Raw genomic sequence first — 25,264 nt, 5'->3', positions numbered from 1 at the left:
AGATATGAATTGTGGATTTGTGATCAGCTTATCTATGAATATTATTTGAATCTTCTCTGAATTTTTTTATGCATGATTTGATATCTTTGCAAGTCTCTTCGAACTATCGATTTGGTTGGCCAACTAGATTGGTTTTTCTTGCAATGGGAGAAGTGCTTAGCTTTGGTTCAATCTTGCGGTGGACTTTCCCAGTGATAGTAGGGGCAGCAAGGCACGTATCATATTGTTGCCATTGAGGATAAAAGATGAGGTTTTCATCATATTTCTTGAGTTAATTCCTCTACATCATGTCATCTTGCTTAATGTGTTACTCTGTTCTTATGAACTTAATACTCTAGATGCAGGCAGGAGTCAGTCGATGTGTGGAGTAATAGTAGTAGATGCAGAATCATTTCGGTCTACTTGATACGGACGTGATGCTTATATTCATGATCATTTCCTTAAATATCGTCATAACTTTGCGCTTTTCTATCAATTGCTCGGCAGTAATTTGTTCACCAACCCTAATAGTTTCTATCTCGAGAGAAGCCTCTAGTGAAACCTATGGCCCCCGGGTCTATTTTCCATCATATAAGTTTCCGATCTACAATTCCAGTTTCCTATTTACTTTCTCTGCAATCTTTTACTTTTTGTTCCATAAACCAAAAATACCAAAAACATTACTTTACCGTTTATCCATCTATATCAGATCTCACTTTGCAAATAACTGTGAAGGGATTGACAACCCCTTTATCGCGTTGGGTGCGAGTTGGTGTTTTTTTGTGCAGGTATTCGGTGGCTTGTTGTGTTGTCTCCTACTGGATTGATACCTTGGTTCTCAAAAGCCGAGGGAAATACTTACTCTACTTTGCCTCATCACCCTTTCCTCTTCGAGGGAAAAACCAACGCAAGCTCAGGAGGTAGCAGGAAGAATTTCTCGTGCCGTTGCCGGGGAGATCTACGCAAAGCTGAGACATACCGAGTACCCATCATAAACTCTCATTACTCGCATTACATTATTCGCCATTCGCCTCTCGTTTCCTCTCCCCCACTTCTAAAATGATTTTCGAAAAGATTCGCCTTTTCTTTTCCCCTCTTCTGTTTGTCTTCTTCGTTTGCTCATTTACCAATTGCCACCATGTTTGAAACTAGGGAGGTTATCGCCAAAATAGTAGTTAGGATGGGGGAGACTTTGATGCTTTTGCTAATTCTAGTCCACATGAAGAAACTACCATCTTGCACACTAAGAAATTCCGTATAGGTACCGGAAATATTATTGGAAAGGGGGTTATTCAAGAATTCTTTACTTGTGCTAGTGCACTCCCCACTATGGGCGGATTTATCCTCCATAAAACTAGTAGTCTTGCGGATGCTATATCTTTTCTTGTTGTTGAATTTGAAAGACAATTTGTTCACATGAATCTATCCATACAAAGGGTTTTTCTTGAGTTTTGTAATATTGAGCATTCTTTTGTTAAGCGAGCCGCCACTATATTCCTAGGTGATGAAGTTAGATTTATTATGAAAGAAGCTAGTGAAATTTTTGGTCATTATAAAGTAGATTGTGGTTGTCCTCCCATAGAGGGTATTCTTTTTCATCAAGAGGACATAATGCATCTACGATTCGTAGATCATGTTGCCTATAACGGAAATTTAAGAAAGAGGGTCCCTACTGATGCTTTAATTGATAAGATTTCTGAGCTTAATGATGATTTTGCTATACAAAACAATGGGTTGGGTTTCTCTCTTGGACACAAGCTCATGACTTTTTGCCAAAAGAATGCTTATAATGATGACTTGGTCATACAATATGAAGGGCCAAAGGAGGAACCAATTCCTCCTGAGATCGAGCTTGGCAATTCTTACCCTATTAAATTGATCCCTTTTTGATTAATTTTGCTTGCCAAAAAGAAAACTTGTTGCTGAATTAAGGGAGTATAAGATGAGTTTTCGAGATTTGCCCTATCATTATTACGATTATACTTAGATCTATTCGTGTTTAATGCCTAGCTAAGGGAGTTAACAATAGCGCTTGTTGGGAGGCAACCCAATTTTATTTTTCGTTTTGCTTTTTAGGTCTTGTTTTGCAATAAATAATTCATCTAGCCTCTGGTTAGATGTGGTTTTATGTTTTAATTAGTATTTGTGCCAAGTAAGACCTTTGGGATAGCTTACTGTGATAGTTGATTTGATCCTGCTGAAAAACAGAAACTTTTGCGCCCAGGAGATTAGTTTTCATTTTTAACAGAAGCGCGATAAAATACTGATTGTTTTGCAGAGGTTAATGAACAAATTGTCTAGGACTTCCTAGTTTCTCAGGATTTTTGGAGTTACAGAAGTATTCGAAATATCCAGATTGCTACAGACTATTCTGTTTTTGACAGATTTTGTTTTTCACGTGTTGTTTGCTTATTTTGATGAATCTATGGCTACTATCGGGGGGTATGAACCATGGAAAAGTTGGAATACAGTAGATATTACACCAATATAAATAAAGAATGAGTTCACGACAGAAACAAAAGTGGTGATTTATTTTCTTATACCAACGGAGCTTATGAGATTTTCTGTTGGAGTTTTGTGTTGTGAAGTTTTCAAGTTTTGGGTAAGGATTTTATGGACTATGGAATAAAGAGTGGCAAGAGCCTAAGCTTGGGGATGACCAAGTAACCCCAAGGTAATATTCAAGGACACCAAGATACTAAGCTTGGGGATGCCCTCGGAAGGCATCCCTCTTTCGTGTTTGTCTATCGGTAACTTTACTTGAGGCTATATTTTTATTCACCACATGATATGTGTTTTGCTTGGAGCGTCTTGTATGATTTGAGTCTTCGGTTTTTAGTTTGCCACAATCATCCTTGCTGTACACACCTTTTGAGAGAGACACGAATGAATCGTGATTTATTAGAATGCTCTATGTGCTTCACTTATATCTTTTGAACTAGGCAAATTTGCTCTAGTGCCTCACTTATATCTTTTTAGAGCACGACACTGGTTTTATTTTAAAGAAATTGATGAACTCCCGTACTTCACTTATATTATTTTTAGAGTCTTTAAAACAGCATGATAATTTGCTTTGGTTATAATAGTAGTCCTAATATGATAGGCATCCAAGAGGAATATAATAAAAACTTTCATATAAAGTGCATTGAATACTATGAGAACTTTGATTCTTTATGATTGTTTTGAGATATGAAGATGGCGATATTAGAGTCATGCCAGTAAGTAGTTGTGAATTTGGCAAATACTTGTGTTAAAGTTTGTGAGTCTTGTAGCATGCATGTATGGTAAACCGTTATGTGATGAAGTCGGAGCATGATTTATTTATTGATTGTCTTCCTTATGAGTGGTGGTCGGGGACGAGCGATGGTATTTTCCTACCAATCTATCCCCCTAGGAGCATGCATGTAGTACTTTGTTTCGATGAATAGGTTTTTGCAATAAGTATGTGAGTTCTTTCTGACTAATGTTGAGTCCATGGATTATACGCACTCTCACCTTTCTGCCATTGCTAGCCTCTCTAGTACCGCGCAACTTTCGCCGATACCATAAACCCACCATATACCTTCTTCAAAACAGCCACTATACCTACCTATTACGGCATTTCCATAGCCATTCCGAGATATATTGCCATGCAACTTTCCACCGTTCCGTTTATTATGACATGCTTCATCATTGTCATATTGCATTGCATGATCATGTAGTTGACATTGTATTTGTGGCAAAGACACCATTCAACATTTTTTATACATGTTGCTATTGATTCATTGCACATTCAGGAACATTGTCGGAGGCATTCACATAGAGTCATATTTTTTTTCTAAGTATCGAATTGTCATTTTTGAGTTGTAAGTAAACAAAAGTGTGATGATCTTCATTATTAGAGCATTGTCCCATGTGAGGAAAGGATGATGGAGACTATGATTCCCCCACAAGTCGGTATGAGACTCCGGACGAAAAATTAAAAAAGAGGCCAAAAAATGAGAGAAGGCCAAATAAAATAAAATAAAAAATGAGAGAAAAGAGAGAAGGGGCAATGTTACTATCCTTTTATCACATTTGTGCTTCAAAGTTCCACCATGATCTTCATGATAGAGAGTCTCCTATATTGTCACTTTCATATACTAGTGGGAATATTTCATTATAAAACTTGTCTTGTATATTCTAATGACGGGCTTCCTCAAATTGCACTATGTCTTCGTGAGCAAGCGAGTTGGATGCACACCCACTTAGTTTTGTTTTTCAGATTTCTTAAACTTATATCTCTAGTGCATACGTTGCATGGCAATCCTTACTTACTCACATTGATATCTGTTGATGTCATCTTCATAGCCCATTGATACGCCTAGTTGATGTGAGACTATCTCCTTATTTTTGTCTTCTCCACAACCATTGTCTATTCCACCTATAGTGCTATGTCCATGGCTCACGCTCATGTATTGCGTGAAAGTTGAAAAAATTTGAGAACATCAAAAGTATGAAACAATTGCTTGGCTCGCCATCGGGGTTGTGCATGATTCGAATATTTTGTGTGATGAAGATGGAGTATAGCCAGACTATATGATTTTGTAGGGATAAGCTTTCTTTGGCCATGTTATTTTGAGAAGACATAATTGCCTTATTAGTATGATTGAAGTATTATTGTTTTTATGTCAATATTAAACTTTTGCTTTGAATCATACGGATCTGAACATTCATGCCACAATAAAAGAAAATACATGGATAAATATGTTAGGTAGCATTCCACATCAAAAATTCTGTTTTTATCATTTACCTACTCAAGGAAGAGCAGGAATTAAGCTTGGGGATGCTTGATAGTCTCCAACATATCTATAATTTTTTGTCGTTCCATGCTATTATATTATCTGTTTTGGATGTTTTATATGCATTATTATGCTATTTTATATTATTTTTGGGACTAACCTATTAACCTAGAGCCCAGTGATAGTTCCTGTTTTTCCTTGTGTTAGAGTTTCGCAAAAAAAGGAATACCAAACAGAGTCCAAACAGAATAAAACTTTCACGATAATTTTTCTTGGACCAGAAGACACCCAGAAGACTTGGAGTGCAAGTCAGAAGAGCCACGAGGCGGCCACAAGGGTGGAGGGCGCGCCCAGCCCCCCCCCCCCCCCCCCCCCCCGACCTTGTGGGCCCCTTGGTGACCCCCTGACCTAGATCTTCCTCCTATATATTCTCAAATACCTCGAAAACTTCGAGGGGAGCCACGAAACCACTTTTCCACCGCCGCAACCTTCTATACCTGTGAGATCCCATCTAGGGGCCTTTTCCGACATCCTACTGGAGAGGGATTCGATCATGAAGGGCTTCTACATCAACACCATTGCCTCTTTGATGAAGCGTTAGTAGTTTACCACAGACCTACAGATCCATAGCTAGTAGCTAGATGGCTTCTTCTCTCTCTATGATTCTCAATACCATGTTCTCCTCGATGTTCTTGGAAGTCTATTCGATGTAATACTCTTTTGAGGCGTGTTTGCCGAGATCTGATGAATTGTGGATTTATGATCAACTTATCTATGAATATTATTTGAATCTTCTCTGAATTCTTTTATGCATGATTTGATATCTTTGCCTGTCTCTTCGAACTATCAATTTTGTTTGGCCATTGGTTTTCTTGCCATGGGAGAAGTGCTTAGCTTTGGGTTCAATATTGTGGTGTCCTTTCCTAGTTGCAGTAGGGGCAGCAAGTCACGAATTGTATTGTTGCCATCGAGCATAAAAATATGGGGTTTTCATCATATTGCTTGAGTTAATTCCTCAACATCATGTCATCTTACTTAATGCGTTACTCTGTTCTTATGAACTTAATACTCTAGATGCAGGCTGGAGTCGGACGATGTGTGGAGTAATAGTAGTAGATGCACAATCATTTCGGTCTACTTGATACAGACATGATGCCTATATTCATGATCACTACCTTAGATATGGCATAAATTTGCGCTTCTCTATCAGTTGCTCGGCAGTAATTTGTTCACCCACCATAGTAATTTCTATCTCGAGAGAAGCCTCTAGTGAAACCTATGGCCCCCGAGTCTATTTTCCATCATATAAGTTTCCAATCTACAATTCTAGTTTCCGATTTACTTTCTCTACAATCCTTTACTTTCCGTTCCATAAACCAAAAATACAAAAATATATTACTTTACCATTTATCCATCTATATCAAATCTCACTTTGCAAATAACTGTGAAGGGATTTGTTTGCATACGAACATGTCACTGTGTACCACCAACACCGAGAGTGATACACAGCAGCTCACGTCGAAGGAGACCCGTCCGGGAGCGCGTTATGCAAGTAATCCCGCAGGTGCTTTTCAGGACCCGAAACCCCACGCGCCTGGGAGGGACCCCATCTAGACGCGCGGCGGCTATGGGCTGCTCTAGGTCGGTTCGCCCACCCCTAGAGCCTCGAGGATCGCTGCCGTTCAACGAAGAGCGAATGAAGAACGAGAGAGAAAGAACAAGGGAGAGGTGTAAAATTAGGGAAAAATTAGATTGATTGTTTGATTGTGTGTTGTTCAATCGGCCGTCACCCCTTAGGTATATAAGAGGCAGCTAGACTTCCCATGCAAGGAAAAGGTTTGGACTCACGTCCAAAACCCTAGTCAAATTCGGATTGACTTTGTACGAATTTTCCAAAACTATTCAGTCTAAAAGTGGCTGCACCTTGCGGGTCTTTTTGAGGTGGTAAACTTCCTCAGATGGAAATGAGCCCAAAAACAGTCTTGAACGTTTTTTGATGAGAGGTCATCTCGAGTGTCAAATCGCTTGTGCAAGACAAGCTACTATTCACGCTACCCATCGCACATAGTGGCTGATGGGGCGCGCCACTTTAGGCGCGTGATAGGGTTTTATTCGGATGGCTCTAACGTTTGCATTCGAACTCAGATTGGGACAATTTTTATATCAAAATCGACCATTTCAACGAGACAAAGACAATTCGTGCAGAAAGGTTTTTCGTATGAGGCTATCTTGGAGGCTTAATTGGCCGAATAATACTCTGAATACAAAATCTGAGTACTTCGAGTATAGTTTCGGCCCTCGAGATGAGATGGGATAGCCATGGCCCAAACTTCAAAGATGTTCACGTCGACAATACATAACTTTTTCATGTAGACCACTTCTCCATTGGATGTCATCTTAATTAAGTTCTTGACCATGCCAAAATTGGGTGTCAACACATGCCCCCCTATTTTTCGGCAAAGCTTTTGTGACGGAAAATAATTTGCATGGAGTTTGTTGTAAGCACGATGTCAACACTCCATCGGCCATTTGTATGTGCTTAGGATGATAAGTATATATCGGCCATTTTATTTCTAGGGCGCTAATTGTGTATTGCCCATTTAAATTAGCAACAAAAGAGAAGCTAATCGAACATATGATGATTTGGTAATACCCTTTCATGATGTAAGAAATTATATTGCATCCATGAATTAAAATAAACCCACTGAGGATAACCGATCATACGTGATGACGAATTCCATGGCATAGGCATTAATGGCATAGTTGAAGAATGGTAATGTGTGGACCGAAGATGTTGAGACCTTCGGCTTGGTCCTTCATATTTTTCACCCTTTTCCTTCTTCACCTTTGCCACACTTCTTGTAATGGAAGCTTGCACATAATTATTATATTGAGTACTTCCTTTGGGAACCCATGCCATGTTCCTTTCTTCGAGTTCTTGTGCATGCACTAAGTTTTTGTAATTTCTTCTTTTGCCAATATGATAAGTCGAGTGGACACCTCAGCTGCGATTTTGTTTGAAGCAATGGCAATTCTTATTTTACCTTGTGCGCTCTCAACTTCTTCTCTTCATACTTGGCACTTGATTGACTTGTCTCGTTGCCTTTAGTAGCCAATGGCAATACTTTAGTTGGCTCTTCATTATTTGAGATCAAATCTGAAGTAGCACACTTACGGCCATCTTTCTTGACCTGGTACTTGCTTGACCACCTCTTTCTTGTTCCTTGAGCTCTAGACCGATTCCTTATGATTGAAATGGTCTTTGACAAGTGATTGTTAATCAAATGTTGATATTTTTGGAGTTGCATAATGTTGGTGAGATGGTCTAAAATAAGATGGACAATGTGCCCTTGTATCATACAGGTCCCATGATGAATATGGATTTACATGAGCATAGGGGGGTATACACGGCATTGGCATTGGTGGCCCAAAGTAAGGATATGAATATGCTGCATTCAAATTCTATTCTTGCCAATATCGATCCTTGAGTTTGTGCCTAGGGGGAGATCTTGATGCTTTTGCATTAGTTGGCCGATAAGCATTGTTCTCCTCACTTATTTCTTGGTATTTTTTCCAATAGTTGTGTGAATGTGACTTTGGGCTTTTTACCTTTGTGCTTACCTTGGCCATTGCTTTCTTTCCTTGTGCTTGCACCGATCTTTGGATTTTCTTCTTGCCCCCAGTACTTGGTGTCTTTTGCGCAACCTTGATGGAATTCCCGCCTTCAAGAATATTTTCATTGTGCTCTTGAACAACTTATTTACTTGAAAAATTGATCCCATCATCCACAGTTTTTACTTTCTCATGTTTAGATGGATCAGCTTGAAGCAGCCGATGCAAAAGTCGTTTTCCATCAAGACCAATTGGAATAGACTGGTCATCTCTTGGTGTTTCAACAAATTTCAATCGTCCTTTATCAATAGCCAATTTAACTATTTTACAAAACATATTGCAATCCTCAAGATTATGTTTGAACGAATGATGCAACCTACAATACATTTGTCCTTGAATTGGTGGCTTTACATGGTGATCAAGAATTCTTATGTAATTATTTTTCAGGAACAAATCAAATATTTGATCACACATGCTTGAATTGAAGGTCAACTTTTTATTTTCTAGCCGATCTTTCTGTGAGCACGGCTTTGGATTTAAGCAAATGAATGGTTCAAATTTTGCATTATACCATTCGGCTATGCATTGTCTTTTCCACTCTATATCCGATGTCTTTGGGTAAGATATTATACTAGCATCGGTTTTCTCAACAGAATTTAACCTTGACTTTAAATTTCTAAAATGAAAATATTTAGAACATACATGTCTGAATTGAGACAAAGTGTAAGCCAAGTAAAAAATAAGCAAAGCTACGCAATTTGATATGAACTTTAGATAAAGCAATGGGAAAAGCTTTGGCTGCAGTAATAAGTCACTATCGGTCTCTTTGAATGGTATAATATATTGACCGATATGCTTAGTAACAATTTTATTGCTAACAAGTAAATTACCCTTCATCATTGGTCCTTCAAAATTACTTATGAGAATTTTTCTAATAGATGCATCAATAATAAAATTCTGACCAAATCTGAAAATAGGTAAATTACTTGCTAAACATACCTCTTGAAATATGTTGGGAGAGCATGATGGTGGTGTAATTTGAATGATACTTTGTTCCGTTTTCAGTTGGCTCCCCAACGCCTTGGCATCCTTTTTCTATTCAATAGATTCGGCACACATAATATTTGATTCGCCTTTTTCAATTACCAGATTTTCTTTGTTACCTGAATCAATACTTTTAATATTTTGTATTTGCAAGGCTTCCCGCTCTTGTCTAATTTTAGCCCACATCTCAGCTTGGTGAGCTTTAAACGTTTTCATCACAATTTCCATCCACTCCTCATGAGATTTCCCCCCAATACTTTCAGACTTTTCCAGCAATGAGGTGCCGAAACTTTAGAATTGTTTAGGTGGTGCACTGGATGGTAAAACACTAGACGAATGCATCATTTGCACAACTCTAGCTTTTACTGTAGCAAAATCGTGAGGCTTCCCACCTTCTATTAGTTCATGTTGAATGGAGTTGCACAAATCCCAAGAGAATGTAAGCTTGTTCTCAAATACCCAGTCAGGATATGGTTGCCCCCCAATGCTTTTAGACTCTTTTGACAATGAGATGTTGCGAAAATTCTGTAATTGTGTAGGGGGACATGATATGCCACGGTAGTAGGTGAAGGCATTCGTGCTCCTGCAGAACTTTCACTTATTTGGCCATGACCATGAAGGTGCGGAGCCGAATTATGGACATCAAAAGTTGCGTATGGTGCCAAAAAAATTAGTAGCATTAGATGTAGCATGTGATGTTTGAGGGTAATTGGCCGATTAACTAGTAGTAACATGGACAATTCCCCTATCCACTGACACATTTGGATTAATATACTGTAAGTTATTTGCCAATGAATAAAACTTGAAACACTTTGTTGCATACCATTGGAAGTTCCTACATAGGGTGTCTCAACTTGATTAACCGAACTCAGCATGTTATTCATCAGCATAGAGATTTGTGGGGTTGCCGATGCATGGGAGTTGGGATACATATGTTGCATGTTGCTAAAATTATATGAAGTAGAAGCATGGAGATTTTGTTGCATGGGCCCTTGCACATAATTAGATGCATGATTTATAAAGCTAGGGCTAGCCGATACATTATGCTCATTAGATGATCTAGCAACAACGTATGCATTATTTGCATCTACATATATGAATTGGGTATTCATATTACCTTTGTAGATTCCAAACCCTAGATGACAATCTCTTCATAGCAAGAACGGGCCAAAGACCATTCAAAGCTTCATCCCAGCGGAGTCGCCAAAAAGTGTGTTCGCACACAAACACGTCACTGTGTACCTCCAACGCCGAGGGTGATGCACCGCAGCTCACGTCGAAGGAGACCCGTCCGGAAGCACGGTACGTAAGCAATCCAACGGGTGCTTTTCACGAACCGAAACCCCATGCGCCCGGGATGGACCCGTCTGGGCGCACGACGGCTATGGGCTGCCCTAGGTCGGTTCGCCCGCCCTAGAGCCTCGAGGATCGCTGCCCTTCAACGAATAACGAACGAAGAACGAGAGAGAAAAAACATGGGAGAGGTGTAAAACTAGGGTAAAAAGTAGATTGATTGTTCGATTGTGTGTTGTTCAATTGGCCGTCACCTCTTAGGTATATAAGAGGCGGTTGGACTTCCCGTGCAAGGAAAAGGTTTCGATTCACGTCCAAAACCCTAGTCAAATTCAGATTGGTTTCGTCCGAACTTTCCAAAACTGTTCGGTCTAAAACTGGCTGCACCTGGCGGGGCTTTTTTGAGGTGGTCAAAGATTTCGGATGGAAACGAGCCCAAAAGCAATCTTGACCGTTTCGACGAGACGAACAACTTTCATGTTGAACTTTTTTTGATCACGGGTCATCTAGAGGATCAAATCGCTCGCGCAAAACAAGATACTATTCGCGCTACCATCACACATAGTGGCTAATGGGGCGCGCCACTTTTGGCTCGTGACAGGGCTGTATTCGGATGTGTTGAGTATTATGTTTAGTTAGGAAATACGAGATAGACTAGGATATGTTCCAGCTTGTCTTGTACTCCAAGTTGACCATGTACTCCTATATATATGCCCATGAGGCTCAAGTAATACAATGACAATTCCACCAAATCCCTCTCTCCCTTCTAACATGGTATTAGTTTTCGGGTTCTAAACCCTAGCCGCCGCCGCTTCCACATCCGCGCACCGCCCCCGGGGCGATCGGCCTTCATGACCGCCGCTGGGGGCCGCGCCACCCGTACCTAGGGTTCGTCCGCCGGTCGTGTCGACTGGCTGCCCTAGAGAGTCTTTTTTCTGATGATTTGATCCGGGTTTCTCTCTCTCTCTCTCTCTCGTCGGCCGCTTTGATCGGCGTCTACCTTTTTGGTTTTCCGTTCTATGATCGGTTTTCGTCGCCCACCGTCATTCGTCATCTTCAACACGCGTCTACTTCATCGTCTCCGGCTGGATCCGTCGCACCATGGACTTAACGCACGGCCGTGGCAGTTGCTCGTGTTGTCCTGCGTCCCACGCTACATGTACTCTGGCTACCCCCTCGAGCGTTGGGCATTGGCCGATTCTCCGCGTGGCCCCGCGTCTGTGCATGTGCTACATCAGCTTGAGCCTTGATCGCCCGTGGATCCCGCATGGCAACGTGTGCCTAGCCAGACCTGTTGCATGTAGGTGCTTGTGTTGGCACCCGAGATTGCACCTAAGGGCTGCGCATCTGCATCCGCTCCTACCAAGTCTGGCCCCTAGCAGAAAATTCATCTTCACGGCAATCATATTGATCACCCGAGTGCATGTGATTTATTTTCGCGGACTTCGTCAAGTACAACGCGTCTCTTCGCCGATAAAGCAACGGGTTGCAGCTGCGTTGTCCTTTTGGACCGCAGCGCCGCCGCCCCGTGGTTCTCTTCGTGGCTGCACCGATCTGCGCCGCCGCTACGTCGCCCCTTTGGGCCGTAGTGCCGTGTCACGTGATCCCCGCCGCGCCCTGAGGCCGTTCCCGTGGTTGCACCACCTCACACGCTGCCGCTGCATCGTCCCTTCGGGCCGTAGTGCCGCGGCCCGCGGTTAACCGCCGCACTGAGGCTGTCCGCTCTAGGCCGTCCGCGAGGATGCACCGACCCTCGCGCTGCCCCGTCGGGCTGTAGCGAGCGTGGCACGCGATCCCTGCAACCGCCCTGAGGTCTTCCCCACCGTCGCCCCGACCTACCCGCCGTCGGTGCGTCGCCCCTTCGGGCCGTAACGCTGTGGCCCGCGGTCCACCGCCATCCACGCGCGTTGACTTCCATGTGATATGTACCGCGCCGCCTCTGTTGGAGCGGGAACGTCACCATCCGCACTGGTCTTCGTCATGCTGTCGGGTTCTTCCTCGCCTACTTCGACCACCGTCGCCGCGCTTCTGACCTAGCCGCCGCCGGCTCCTCAGGCCGCCGCCGCTCCTCTCCCCAGTCCATGGCGACTACCTCGACACCGGCCACCCGGACTCAACATCTACCACGGTGTCCCTTGCACGACTACCTCAATAACGGCTACACCATGCTACGTTCTCGGCTACATCGATATCGGCACAAAGGGCTACTGCTTTGCTTGAGCAAACTCATCAGTTTCCACTCCAGCGACGACTTCCGCGATGCGTCGACCGTTACGACTATGGGGGGTGTCCGTCGGCTTTCCTTTGGATTCTTCTCCAGTCTCACCGTCTGCGTCGCTACCGTTGTGACTGCGGGGGGATGTTGAGTATTATGTTTAGTTAGGAAATACGAGATAGACTAGGATATGTTCCGGCTTGTCTTGTACACCAAGTTGACCATGTACTCCTATATATATGCCCACGAGGCTCAAGTAATACAACGAATTATTCCACCAAGTCCCTCTCTCCCTTCTAACAGGATGGCTCTATCTTTTGCATACAAACTCAGATTGTGACGATTTTTAAATCAAAATCGACCATTTCGATGAGACAAAGATAATTCTATAGAAAGGTTTTTCGTATGAGGCCATCTTGGAGGCTTAATTGGCCGAATAATACTCTGAATACAAAATCTGAGTACTTCGAGTACAGTTTCGGCCCTCGAGATGAGATCGGGTAGTGATGACCCAAACTTCAAAGATGTTCACATCGACAGTATGAAACTTTCTCATGTAGACCACTACTCCACTTGAGTTCATCTTAATTAAGTTCTTTACCTGCCAAAATTGGGTGTCAACAGGATTGACAACCCCTTTATCGCTTTGGGTGCAAGTTGGTGTTTGTTTGTGCAGGTATTCGGTGGCTTGTTGCATTGTCTCCTACTAGATTGATACCTGGTTCTCAAAAGCTGAGGGAAATACTTACTCTACTTTGCCGCATCACCCTTTCCTCTTCAAGGGAAAAACCAACACAAGCTCAAGAGGTAGCAGGTGGCTGTATGAATGTATACGGAAAGGGGTTAGCAACATACCTCATAGCATTCCTTCATAAGGTTCACTAAGCCGGCTTCGAGGTCACGGCTAGTATGAAGGTGGTTCAGATAACCTGCGTGGATGTCGCTGGCACTGAGGGCGGAGTAGATTTCTAAGTCCAGCTTCACCTTGCCTTTGTCCAAGGAAGGAGATTCTTCCTTGGTACCATGCTTAGCTAGCACAGTGGAAGCCCCTAGAGCCGTATGAGCTGTCCTGTTGCGGGATATCCACGGCCACCTATGGGACCAGGAGGTCCCTTGCTAGTTCGGCAGGGGGCATCGCGTTGCTCAAAGAGGAGACCAACACGAGGTAGCATGGTTGAGAGCACACAAGCAATTTACCCAGGTTCGGGCCACCGTGAGGCATAAAACACTACTCCTGCTTTGGTTGATTGATGGTGGAATGTGGATAATGCAACACGGTACACTTGCCCGGCAGGGGTCGCCATATGGCAGTGGCGACTAGGCGCGTATGGGGTTCGGGTTCCTCAACTTTCCAACCCCTCCTACGGGTGCCATGGGCCTCCTTTTATAGATTAAGGGGTCACCACAATGGCAAAGTGGTCATTATCCGCTGATATGATAGCAAATAGTGCTATCATACCTAACTCTGTGGGCTGACAGGGTGCATTAAATGCGCTACTTAGTGTCACATCACTGGTTGCCTGGCAAACCTTGCCGGGCTATCTCGCCAGCTCCGCGCTTGTTCTATTGACACGTCGTAGGACATGTGTCATCTATATGTTCCTTCTGTAGGAAACGGCCCCCATGTGGCGAATGGTTTCCACTTAATCACCATGCGGCTTCACACCGCATTGAATGATGACATGGGTCGCGCTTGAGTGGTTGGTGGGGTGGTTTCGAGCCCGCAAGCCCCGGCAGGCCCGGTCGGGGCGCCTTGGTTGCTTGCTTCTGGCGGTGGCCCTACCCCTTGCCGGGCTTGCCTGCCCGGCAAGGGAGGCCCTTCTCTTGCCGATATACTGCTCCTCTGACTAGATCTTGATCCCCCTGAGCTGCATGTTGGTTCTTCAAATCTCTTGGTCCTTCAATCTCTAACTCCAGCTGATGCTTCAATTCTGTTCTTGTGCCTGTACACAGTCTGGGCAATGGACCCAGGGTCTGTTGCACCGATAGAAGACCCCGGGCCTGCCCCGAACGCGCTGCGGTGCATCGTCGGGGCAGGGCCTAATAAGTGCATAGGCAGGGTTGCTGAAGGGGTTGGCCCCTTGACATTTCCATTGCTGCTTCATTAGCCTTGATTTCGGGCCAATTTTTGGGTTCCCCCGCATGGCGTAAAGCCGATAGTGGTGCGGCCGCTCCAGTAATGGCCCGTGAATGACTTTAATGCGCAGCATAGAAACTGCCAATTTACTCTTCCCACTGCGCGCTCTTATCCATGGCCACGTATGCTGCATGCATCGTGTGCGGCAGGTAACGGAGGCGCGTGGCATGGGGGAGCATCTTGGAGAGGTCCGGTCCGCCTTGAATTGGTCGAGGAGGACGGTGGCCGCCCGTTGATGGAGCAGCTGCCCTCCTCCACCCGGCTTATAAAAGGGAGGGGCGGAGGAGGCCAAAGTCATCCACCTTCGCATTCCTCCTTTTCTTCCTTTGTTTTCTGCTTCTGCCGGTGATGCCGACGAGAAGAGCCGGGGCCAGCCCCCAGGCTCCTTCTTGGGGCTATTATTGCCCTATTTTAGTGCTGATGCTCGGGGAGTGAGCCTGGTCCTTGGCATGGCGAATCTCTTGATCTTTTCAAGGCTCAGCCGGGAGGCAGGGCTGGAGATCGCTGGTAATCTTAGCATCGCCCCTCCCGGAGGTCTTGAGGCTGTTGTCGACGAGAGGCGCGCCTTCTTGTCCGCCAAGGTGGTGCGTGACGCGCCTCAAGCCCCCCGGACGCTCCGGAGGCTTGTTGTTTCTCCGCTGGAGGCATCGGACTGGAGTCTTGGCGCTTCCCGGGAGCAGTTGTGGTGAGGAGAAAGCGAGGGAAGACGAAGAAGGTGGGAGGCAGGTGGTCAGGTCGGAGTAATATGGCGTGGATGCCTTCGCCTCCGACCGTCGACCTACCTCCTCGTCTTTCCGTTCTCCCCCTCCCTCCCCGGCACCGTTGTCACCAGCCTCTTCGGCTGATAGCCAGGGAGGGATGTTCCCTTGGTGCCTTCTCGCCTCCAGTAGTCTTCCGGCTGACCTTTGGTAGATGACTCCACCGGCTCTCATGCCGGGGCTTCTTGCCGGCTCTGGAGATGGCGACCAGAAGGCGCCGCTCCGTTCTCCGCGCTCCTTGTTCGCAGCCTTGCCACCCCTGGTCCTGACAAGCCGTCCCCGGCAAGCTCTGACAGGATCAGGGTGGGCTCCCGCTTCGGCGCTCCTTTTCTCGTCTTTTCCTCCTTCCGCCGTAGTGCCCGAAGGAGGGGAAAATGACAAGAGGGAATTATGGGGCACTTATGTTTTTTCAATCTTAAACTTGTAGGCAATCGCCAAATTTTAATTCAAATAATGTAATCTCTCGAGTCCAGCTTTGTGTTATGTAATGCTTGTACTTGTATCAGCATATGAATGAAAAAGATAAACTCTGACGGGAACCCATGCATGTGTATGTCAATGCAGAGGTGGAATGCCTCTTTAATGTAAATAAACGAGTTTTCCCCGGCAGGATATCCTGCCGGCACCCTTTTTGTCTACTGGAGAGCTACGTCTGCCGGGGAATAGATAGAGGGGCCAGCCCCCAGCAGCTCCTCCTTTTAATCAAAGGCAACTGCGACCATCCTGACCGAAGCAACGTTCGATTCATGAATGGGAGCACCTAAGTTTCAAAGGAGGGGCATGGTTTTCTCATGCAAAGTTATAGCTTTATAGAACACTAATGGACAAGAGATCAAACTTATCTGTTTGGCCTTGCCTGGGATCACCGTGCCATGCAATCTTCTCACCCTTTGTCAAAGCCAAGTTCATGGTCGGAACCTGAAACTTCATATAGATGAGAATGAATGCATGATACAATCCTATCTATGTGCATATGCAAATGCTCATGAGATGCTTATGCAGTGATCTTGGTGTGCTCATGCATGCATGCAATCTTAGTTGGGGCCCCCCTCTACAGCGCTTCTTTATTTTCTCTTGCACGGGGTCATCGCCCCGGCTTTGTACAAGGGGTTCCATGCAGCTAAGGAAAGGCCTGTACAAAAGGGTGGCTGTCGGGCAGTGCCCGACAGCCTCGCACCTTACGGGTAGTACTTGCGGAGATGCTCAATATTCCATGAGTTTTGCAACTAAGTGCCATCTCCGGTCTCTAGACGGAGTTCGCCAGGTCTGGTGACCCGTACCACCCGATAAGGGCCTTCCCACTTTAGTGACAACTTGTTTGTACCCTTGGCAGACTGAACGCGCCTAAGGACAAGGTCACCTTCCTCAAAACACCGGGCATGAACCCTGCGGTTATGATAGCGATGCAGGGCTTGTTGGTAGCGTGCAACACGCATAGAAGCCCGGATACGGTTCTCCTCGAGTAGCACAGCATCGTCACGCCGGTGCTGATCTTGCATTATTTCACCGTAGGAAAGCACACGAGGGGAACCGTAAATGAGTTTCATGGGGATAACTGCTTCTGCCCCATAGACCAGGGAGAAGGGAGTCTACCCGGTAGCTCGATTAGGTGTCGTTTTGAGGGACCAGAGAACTACTGGCAGCTCCTCGGTCCACCGCCTGTCGTGCTTCTGTGGCGTATCAAAAGTTCTTGTCTTGAGTCCACGCAACACATCAGTGTTCGCCCTCTCAGCTTGTCCATTGCTCCGGGGGTGTGCCACGCGAACGAGATCTTGCATCCGAGGGTACGAACATATTGCATGAAGGCGTGGCTCGTGAATTGGGTGCCGTTGTCAGTGATGATCCTTGCCGGAACTCCAAAACGACACACCAATTCTATCAAGAACTTGATAGCTGATTGAGCAGTCACCTTTCTCACGGCAGTCACTTCTGGCCACTTTGTAAAATTGTCGATAGCGAGGAACAAGAATTCAAAGCCCCCGATTGCTCGGGGGAAGGGGCCGAGGATATCGAGCCCCCAGACTGAAAATGGCCATGATAAAGGGATTTTCTGAAGGGCTTGGGCAGGCAAATGTGTTCTCTTGGAATGGAACTGGCAGGCTTCACATGTCGTGATGAGCTAGACCACATCTTGGAGGGATGTGGGCCAATAGAGTCCTTGTCGGAATGCTTTCCCAACTATTGCCCCTGATCCAGTGTGTGAGACACACATTCCTCTGTGAATCTAAGTCAACAGTTCCTTTCCATCTTCCCGACGGACACACTTCAATTTCACGCCGTTGGGCCTCCCTCTGTACAGAGTGTCATCGACAAACTGATACATACTGGCCCTATGGGCTACTTTCTCAGCTTCATCTTGGTCGTCGGCAAGCTCTCCAGTTTGGAGGAAGCGGACGACGTGCCTTGCCCAAGTCAGAGACTGGTGCTCAGCAACGAGGACTAGCGGCACCTCCTCGGTTGTGGGAGCACCAATCTCATTCGCGGGGTCCATTGGCCCGGATGGAGGGGGTGGTTTGGTAGGCTATGAGGAGTTGTTTCCGACAGGGTCTCTGCCGGGAGCGGACGGCTCGATCAGGAGAGGCTTACCGTAGTCCAACTTTCTCCTTTTCCGGGCCATTGTGGTTGGTGATACGGAGGGTTGATAGAGATGGAGAACAAAAGTTCCTGGTTCCACAGGAAGCTTCTGCGCAACACACTTTGACAGGTGATCAGCTATGCTATTTTTTGCACGGGGTACTGCCGGATTTCGGGTTCCGGTAGACCCTTGAGGTTCGAACACTGGGGTGCGCACGGAGATTTCACCTCCTACCTACCTGCACCCCTCCGCCACGCTAGGATCAAAGCTATGAACAGAACAACACAAGGGACACAGGGTTTATACTGGTTCGGGCCACCGTTGTGGTGTAATACCCTACTCCAGTGTGTGGTGTGTGGATTGCCTCTTGGGCTGATGATGACGAACAATACAAGGAAGAATAGCCTCGCGAGGGTCTGTTCTTGGCTGGGGCGATGAACTGATGGGAGGAGTTCAGCCACCTTTCTCTCTCTCTCTCTCTCTCTCTCTCTCTCTCTTTGCTTCTAACCTCTCTAACGAGCCTCTTTCTTCCTGTCACCCCTCCCCCTTGCTCTGTGCGTGGCTGGTCCTATTTATAGAGGCCCTGGTCCTCTTCCCAAATATCGATCGGGAAGGGAGCTAACAATGGTGGGCTAATTTGAAAGGGGACAGCAAGTATCAGCTATCCTGACAAAAGCAGTCTTCGCCTGCGCAAAGCTCTGGCGATGACGCCGTCTTGGGCTCCACGGTGACCTCCATCTCGTAGTCCTCTTGGTCTTGGTCTCGTTGCACCGAAATGGCAACCTTTACCTGATGCCTCGGTACTCCGCGGCTGCGCTTGCCCCCTTTGCACCAAAGAGGAAAGGAGGACGCTATGTGGGCTGGCACCCTCCTGGCGCCCTAAGTCGTCATGGCTTGCTTTACGGGCACCTCGCGAGGTACCCCGCCTTGATCTCTCCGCCTCCTCATGAGCCAGCCTGACGAGGCCGTGCCTGAGGAGGCTTCGCGTCGTCCGCCCCGTGAGGCTTAGCCCCTCGCGAGGGTCTTGAGTTTGTATTGGTGAAGATGGGTCGTGCTGGGCCCCCCTTTGAGCCACACTGCAGGTCGCAGGCAGGCAAGTCTGGGGACCCCCGTTCCCAGAATGCCGACAGTAGCCCCTGGGCCAAAGGCGCGCCCGGACATGGCCGTGCAGGGAGGCGGAAGGGCAAGAGCGAAGCGCCGCGGGCCCTAATAGCCTGCGGCCTTGGGCGCTGCGTGGCGGTTGACTAGTCGTGGGCGCCTTAGCAACCGCGCGAGTCGATAGGGGAGTGGCGTCCGCCTAGGCTGTTCTTCTTGCTTTCATCGGTTGCTGCTCAGATCCCCTTTCTTGCGCTTCTCCTCCCTTCCTCCGAAATCTCCAGATCTGCTATGACCGTGCGACCTAGGAAGCCATGGCGCCTCGCCAGCCCCCGGCCGTAGCTTGGTACTCGTCTGCCCTGGACCCGCCGAACATGTCGGAGACGGGCCTTGCCCGATTGCGCCGGATAGCGACGGCGCGAGGCATTGACGGGGCGAAGGTGTTCAAGCCCGGCTCCGCCACCCCTAAGGGTCAGAGGAGCACATTCTATCCGCTCTTCGTAAGTGCCATTGTTGCTGGCCTGGTGCCTCCCTTCTCCGAGTTCTTCTTCTCTGTCCTCCGCCATTACAAGCTACAGGCTCTGCATCTCCATCCCAACTCCGTCCTTCTCCTGGCAATCTTTGCTTACTATTGCGAAGCACATGTTGGGGTGCAGCCCTTGGTGGCCTTGCTGCGTCACTACTTCTACCTCCGGACCTCTCGTGGGACTGCTTCCGCGTGCGCGAGCTTCGTCGCGTTTGGCGGCTCCATTGCCATCTCGAACTCTGGGAAGAGGATTGAGGGCTTCAGGAGCAAGTGGATCTTGGTGGATGCTGGGCGCATCCACCCTCGACTGATCTTGCCCATGGAGCAGCCCACGAGCTCCAGCGACTGGGGTCGGGCGGAGCTCACGGATCCCCGTGCGAAGATGGTGTTGGAGAAGATGGACGCGGATCTGAGGCCGACCGACATGGCGGCGGCGAAGCTGACCGGCGCGTCGCTGCTGAGGGAGTTCTTGGAGCACCAGCTGGCTCCGCTTCGACAGTACTTGCTTCCAATGTGGAGGCCCCGCCCGAGCCCCGCGGCCTGGGCCGACGGAGACCTGGCTGCGGTTCTCCAATCTCTGGTCGGGGGCAACGTGGCGAGGTTGGAGGGCGCCCCTACGCCCTTGTTCCTCCACGACGACTGGGAGCGGGTAGTGAAGTCCATGCCCGTCTTCAACGGGGAAGGGCCCGTGCCCCTGGAGGCTCCCAAGGGACCGGTGGACGTGCCCTCCGGCGACTCCAGCGAAGAGGAAGAAGGAGGGGAGCGCGGAAAAGGGCCTGACTCCGAGGTGACTGACGGAGAGTCGAGGGCTCCCCTCCCCCGGCGCAGGTCCCGCGTTCTCCGCCTCTCTCCGAACGAGGACGACGAGGATGACGACGAAGACGACGACGAGCAGGACGGCGGGAGCTCGCCCCCGATCTCGATGAAGGACAGGACCGGGCGGATCTCCCGCGGGTCTCCCCCGGCCCCGGGGCGAACCGCAGACGCACCTTCCGCCTCCAAGCTTCCCGAGGTTGACCCTTCCAGCCGGCTTTCAGGCTTCAAATTTGACCGGAGGCCGCTTGAGCTCACTGGAAACGACCCGTAAGCATTCGATTCTTGTCTTTATCCCTTGCTCTGCTTCTGAGGCTTGACGTCCGCATCTTTGGATAGGTTGGCGCCTGCAGCAAAGAAGTCAAAGGGGGCTCCTGAGGTTTCGTTTGTGACAGCGCCCCTGAAGGAAGGTGACCGCGACGCACAAGCTTCTCCCGCCCGGTCGTCCTCGCGAGGCCTGACTGAGCCAGCTGGGGCGAGCTCAGCCCCCATGGCCCAAGTGGCTCCCGAGGTGCTCCCGCCTGTCGCCGCTGCTACAGCTGTCGGGGCGCGGCAGACTCCGCCTCAGGATGTTGCGGCCGTGCTGCCGCCTTCTCCTCCTACCCCACTGGCTGCTATCTCCCCGACTCCTTCCGCCGTTCTGGACCGCGCTGTTGCTGAGCTGGACCGGCTACGGCAGGATCTTCTCGGCGCCGACCCTTGCCTGGTGGCCGGGCGCTTGGAGCTGGCTTCTGGATTGGTTCGCTCCGACTCTTTGATTCGGGCGGCGCTGGTCCAGGCCTCGACGGCATGCGACGAGGAGAAGCAGGCCGTCCTTGAGGCGAAGGCTGCTCGCGATGCAGCCCTGGGAGAGGTGGTCGACGTCCGTGGTCGCTGCAAGGCGTTGGAGGACGAGCTGTAGGGCCTGCGGGATCAGCTCGCGAAAGAGGTTCGCCTTCGCCAAGAGCAGGAAGAAGGCGTGAAGGCTCGCGAGGCGGCCGTCGAGGGCCGGGAGGCCAAGCTCAAGAAACGCCACAACCGCCTAGGCGCGCTGGAGCAGGAATTGGGGGCGAGGAAGGTCGAGCTGGACGGCAAGGCCCTGGTCCTTGCCGAAGACCGCGCGGCCTTCACGGAGCTGGAGGCAAAGGCTCGCTCCTCGCTGAGGACGCTTTACGATAGCGGCCTGGAGAGCTCGCTGGCCGGCGCCGAGGATGGCCCCGCCAAGCTGCTTCCCTTCTTGGTTCATGCTCTTGAAGATGTCGCCCTTGGCCTTGGCCCCACAGCCGAGGCCGAGGCGCGTGTTCTGTCTTCGGCAGCACTGACGCGGGTCCTCACCCACATCCACCTTCGCGATCCCGGTTTCGACCTCGACAGCCTGCTGGAGCCCGTGAGCGGCGAGCGTGCCGCGGCGGCTGCCGAGGCCGTGAAGGGTCGTGCAGAGGCTCTACTGGGGAAGTTCTGGGCCTTCAGTACCAAGCCGGAGCGAGGCGCTGCCGACCCCGCTGCTCCGTGAGGCGAACCCACTCCGCGCTGCTCCCCCACTGCCAAGTGACTCCATCATGGCTCCTCTCCTGCTTTTAATTCCTGCACATGTATCATGCCTCGGGGAGGCGTTTAAACTTGCTTCTGATATTCGGATAACAGTGTGGACTGTAATATTTGCTTTCGAATTCCTTTGAAATTTGCGCTTTTCCTTCCTACTTGCTTATGCTCTACGCCGGCAGGGCCCGGCCCCGCGCGTACCTCACCCAGCAATAGCCCCGACCGGAAACCAAGACGGGACCAAGGAGTGAGGGGCTACGTGACAAGCTAGGCTCCTGAGTCGCGATGCTCAGGAGTCCCCCTTGGCGCACGAACAGCAAGTAGGGAGGCATGATGTAGGTGGATCTATCGTTCTACGTCTGCAGAGCCCGGTCGCGCGCGTGCCTCACCCAGCGATGGTCCTGACCGGAAACCAGGACGGGGCCACGGAGTGAGGGGCTACGTGACCAGTTAGGCTCCTGAGTCGCGATGCTCAGGAGTCCCCCTTGACGCACGAACAACAAGTAGGGAGGTGTGATGTGAGTGGATCCACCATTCTACGTCTGCAGAGCCCGGCCCCGCGTGTACCTCACCTAGCAAGAGCCCCGACCGGAAACCAGGACAGGACCAAGGAGTGAGGGGCTACGTGACCAGTTAGGCTCCCGAGTCGCGATGCTCAGGAGTCCCCCTTGACACTCAAACGGCCTTCATACCTCGGCTCCGCTCGGGGAGAGGCGCGCGAGAACCAGGCCCGTGGAGACATGGCTGGGCGGCGTGCGTCTGGGCGTGACCCAGGTGCAGCCCCTGTGCCCAGCCCCCTTGCGCGGCACTCCCGAGGGGAGGCGTTGCGATGAGGCTAGACACTGAGCTCTGGGCTCCCTGAGGTTGATGCGGCCCGGAGGCCACCCTCAGTTGTTTATCACCAGCGCGGAGCATAGCGCTTCCGTATGTGTACGGGCATAGCCGCTCGTCGGCAGTGTCGTCAGCCAGCGCGGAGCATGGTGCTTCCACTGGTACGTGGGAGGGGGCCCCCCTCCGGGAGGAGCCCCCAGGGCGTGTACAGCCCCGCCCTGACACGTGGCTGGCACGGTAGGGCCTGGCGAGGTGTATCTGGGCACCCGTGAGCCAGCGCGGGACTCATGGGGCCCTACCTCTAGGCGGGTTGCGCCTGGCACTGGGCCTTATCTTGTGTTATGTCCCTTTCGGTTAGATGCCCGCACTCTATGTCCTCAGGTCCCGACCCTCGAGCTGGTCTCAGCCGTCGCTGGTATGCCAGGTCGCGATGCCGTGGTCAAGGCCAGAGGGTGAGGGCTGGAGAGCCAGTAAGAGCCCTGAGTCGCGATGCTCAGGTACCCCCCCTTTAACGTGCAAGTGGTCAACATGGAGAAGAAGAGGCGCCGCGGACCGGCATCAAATAATCAAGCATGGCGGTTCTAACGCGTAACCGAAAATGAACGCAAATGGGGTACATGCCGTTGGGCCTGGCCCGAGCGGCTTGGGGATCATGCAGCCCGAGGGGCGCCCCCAACAAGGTAAGCTAACGACACGAAATAAAAGGGATACACGCCACAGGGATGGACCCACGCGGCCTGGGAATAATGCAGCCCTGGGGGCGCTCCCAGCTGGAAGTGAAACTTGAAAGATGTCACCTGATCACGCTGAAGACGAAGGGGTGTTGGTGTACCCGGCTCGGTGGGCTGCGGAAGCCGATCCTCATGAGCCCCCAGGCCCAGGGGCCTCGGGAGGCTCCGGGGGCGCTAGCGGTTCCTTGCAGGCCATCTCCATCTCTGCCAGGGCTGCGGAGCACCTGGCCTCTTGTGCCTCCGTGATGCCCCTCATGAGGCGCTGGTGTGTGTCAGCCGCGCTCGGCAAGCCGTAAGGCATGCGAACGTAGCTGTGGGGTGGACCTCCGCAGCACCCCACTCGCGAGGGCCAGAGGCGCTCCAGGGAGGCGACTTGGTTGAGCCCTGGTACGTCGACGCAGACGCGCAGCTCGGCATCCTCGCCTGGATGGGGAGCCACGGCTGGTAGGCGGCGGGCGCATCTCATGACTCTGGACTCCTATAGCTCCTGAATGGCCTTGCTGACGAACTCCTGTGGGTCTGGATCTCCTTGCCTTGCTCCTTCTTGAGGGAAACATGCTTCGAAACACGCCTCCATGTGGTGCCCAAGCGCCTCCCTCGTGACCCTGGCTAGGTCGGTGGCCCTCCAGGGGAGAGCCCCCGAGCCCTGCCTGAGGAGGGCGTCGAGCACGCTTTCCTATGCGATGGAAGGAGGTTCCCCCTGGGCTGGCACGGGCCCAGAGGGGCCTGCCTCCTGAGGGGCTAGGCCGGACGACGTCTTCTTCTTCTTGGGGGAGGCCTCGGAAAGCCTCCTGCTTCCGCGATCCGGGTCTTCCAGTGATGCGGCCTGAAAGGCTCGCTCCAGGGAACACACCGCGTCCTTCTCTTCATAGGGCACCATGATGACCCCGCCGCTTCCTGGCATCTTGAGGATGTTGTAGCCATGGTGAGTCATGGCCATGAACTTGGCCAGCGCTGGGTACCCAAGGATGGCGTTGTACGGTAGGCGGATGTGAGCGACGTCGAAGTCGATGAGCTCAGTGCGGTAGTTGTCACGTACCCCGAAGGTGACAGGGAGGCGGACCTGCCCAATCAGGACCGTGGAGCCGTCGGTGATACCGGAGAAGGGCTTGGTTGGCTGAAGCTGGCTGTAGGGCACTTGGAGGTTGTTGAATGTCTCTACAGACAGGACGTTGAGCCCTGCCCCGCCATCGATGAGGGTCTTGGTGACCACCACGTTGCTGATGATTGGGGAACAAAGCATCGGGAGGACTCCGGCTGTAGCGCACACTTGAGTTGATCTGCTGAGCTGAATGTGATGGCGCACGCCGACCACCTGAGAGGGCGCGTGGCTTCGAGCCTAGGGAGGACTGCGTTCACTTCACGGGCAAACTG

This window comes from Triticum urartu, chromosome 5, assembly GCF_003073215.2.
Source record: "Triticum urartu cultivar G1812 chromosome 5, Tu2.1, whole genome shotgun sequence".
Taxonomy (NCBI): Eukaryota; Viridiplantae; Streptophyta; class Magnoliopsida; order Poales; family Poaceae; genus Triticum; species Triticum urartu.
Note: the sequence above shows the minus strand (reverse complement) of the source record.